Raw genomic sequence first — 2,794 nt, forward strand, 5'->3', positions numbered from 1 at the left:
GCGGGCGCCCGCTTCCGGGTTGGCTGCACTTCCGCGTCGACGATGCGGTCGCCAAGAGGGGTCCCGCGGCTGCTCTTTGGGAGGACCGGCGCCGCCCTGTTGGCGGGGCGCGGCGGCGCAGGGCGTTGCAGCGCGTGTCAGCTCCCTGCCCTTGCCACCCCGGGGGGATTGCAGGGTTGACAAGGGGTGCGCCGGGGTCCAGGGCTGAGACCTCCCCCCAGCGGGGTGCAGCCACCCCGGGGGGATTGCAGGGTTGACAAGGGGAGCACCGGGGTCCAGGGCTAAGACGTCCCCCCAGCGGGGTGCAGCTCGGTGGCTCCCCCGCTTCGCTACTTGTGGGTGCCCCCAGGATAAATCTGCGCTGGTGACGTGTGGCCCCCACGGAAGAGGCAATGCGAGGTGGGGGGCAAGCTGCCCTGACACCAGCGCCGTCCCTCTTGCACGAAGGCCTCTGGGCTCGGCCCTTGCTGGGACGCCCCAAGAATCAAGCGTGCGAGTCCCTTTGCTGGGGCGAGCCCACGTGGCGTGCCCCTGCAGACCTGCCAGGCACCGCCTTGCCTTTGCTTTTCGTGCCCCCGAGCCCAGGCCTGCGTTGCAAGGGGCCGCGGCAAAGACCTGCCACGCTCCATCATTCCCCCTGTGGCAGTGACATTTCTTGCACCCCGCTCCAGCAAATCCCCCACTCTTCAAGGCGGCCGCACCTAACAGCTGGAAGGCGTGGGTGTAATTGCTGGATTGAAACTCCCCCGAACGGCACAAAACAATAGCACATTCACTCATTCCTTGTGTCTGCACAGGCTGATATCATCGACTGACTCGCTGCCAGGTCCTGGTCCGGCGGCGTGGCTCGGCTGAGCTAATCCTTGGTTCTGTTCCCCGGTTCTCAGAGCTTTACTTTTGCAATAACGAACTTGGCCTTCATGACGTTTGAGGCAGTGAATTTAATGGACGGTGGGTGCATCTACACCAGACGCTAAATGCACAGCAGACTAATTCTACTGCACGTTAGTGTGTCCCGGCAAAACCCGTGCTAATGTGCAGTAGATTAGTCTACTGTGCATTAGCATCATGGAAAAGGTGTGTGCCGGCACTTACTGTGCAGTAGCGTGACTGTGCGTAGTGTTAGTGCTTATTATCACAGGTAGGAAACTTAACGCGCAGTAATTACGATGCACATGTAAATGTGCCCCTCCGACTCCTAAGTACCCAGCTGAGTTTCTGGCAAATTGAACGCTGCTTTGGGATATTCAGAGATCATGGGGATAGGACAGGAGATTTATGCCTCCTCGGCACAGGGAAGTTGTATCAAATTAACAATACTAATTACACTGGTGTTTCATCATTGTGCGTGTGCTCTTATTTGGCTCTCCGATTTCCTTATATCAGTTACATGAACTCAGTGAGAAATCGTGACCGACACCAGTTCCCACGGAGCTGCCCTGATCTGACCAAGTTCGGGACTCTTTAGTTAAATCCAGGCAGCGTGCTGGGGCAGATGAGGTCTGGGCACCAGCTTTTCCCCACATACGTGTTGGCAGTAAATCACTTCTCAGCTGTTGATGGGAAAAGCAGCTCCCGGGGCAATACGAGCACGTTGTGTAAAGTTTGACAAACTGAGCCCTGGGGCGAGGAAGGAGAACCTGGCGGTGACTGGAGACGGCATTTGCACCCGTCCCCGTGCTCCCCGCGGGCTCCGCACATCTGTGCCTCCCCACTGGTCCAGCCTCAGGTGCGAAACCTGTATCAAAAGGGGCCCCGAGGGCTGTGCAGGGGTCGGTGCTGGACCTCGGTGACGTTCTTCAAAGTACGTGGTTTCCAACCCCTGCCCGGGCGTCTTCAGGGATTTTCCCCCCACGAACAAACAATCTTGGCCTTCTCCTTTCGTTTGGGTTTTTTAAATTTTTTCTTGGGTTTTTTGGTGAAATTTCCTTCAATTCTTTTAAAATATTTTTGTCTTACAGTTGTCTCGATTGCAACTACTGGCGGGAAGCCCCTTTCAGCCACAACCAGGTCGTCTTCTGGGTGGGTGGGTGCGACCGTGGAAGACCCCGGCCGCCGCAGGGCCAGAGGCCTTGCCAGCCCCGTGCCCTGGGCACCGCTTCCAAAACCTGCGCCCCTTGCGGCTCCTTGGGCCCGGCCGGCAGAGATGCAGCCCCACCGCAAGCTTGCAAGTGCTCCGAGCTGCCCCGGCACGGTTTTGCACCATTTATTTGCACCAAGTTTTGCACAGAAGCTTATTTGCAAGGACTTGCACCAACATCTACCCGAATACTTATTTGCACCAGCGTATGCGTGGATTTGCATCAGCTGCATGAATATTTATTTGCACCAACATTTGCACAGATTTGCACCAACAGTTGGATGAATATTTATCTGCACTGTTGTTTGCATGTATTTGCACCAACATCTGCGTGAATATGTATTTGCACCAACATGTATGTGGACTTGCACCAACATGTTTACAAATATTTACTTGCACCAACATTTGCATGAGTATGTTTGCACCAACACAGCATGGATTTGCACCAGTTGCATGAATATTTATTTGCACCAACAGCTGCACACCTATTTACCCGCGCCATTTGCATGAATCTATATTTGCACCAACACTTACATGGTTTTGCACCGCTTGCATGTATACTTATTTTCACGAACACTTGCACGGATCGGCATCATTTTGGCACGAATATTCCCTTACAGCTACATTTGCACGGGTTTTCACCAACATTTGTATGAATGTGCACTAACATGTGCAAACCGGGGCTCGGGGCGGAGAAGAGCGATCCCCCCCCCC

The sequence above is a fragment of the Alligator sinensis genome, unplaced genomic scaffold (genome assembly GCF_000455745.1).
Source record: "Alligator sinensis unplaced genomic scaffold, ASM45574v1 scaffold2241_1, whole genome shotgun sequence".
In the NCBI taxonomy this organism is placed as follows: domain Eukaryota; kingdom Metazoa; phylum Chordata; order Crocodylia; family Alligatoridae; genus Alligator; species Alligator sinensis.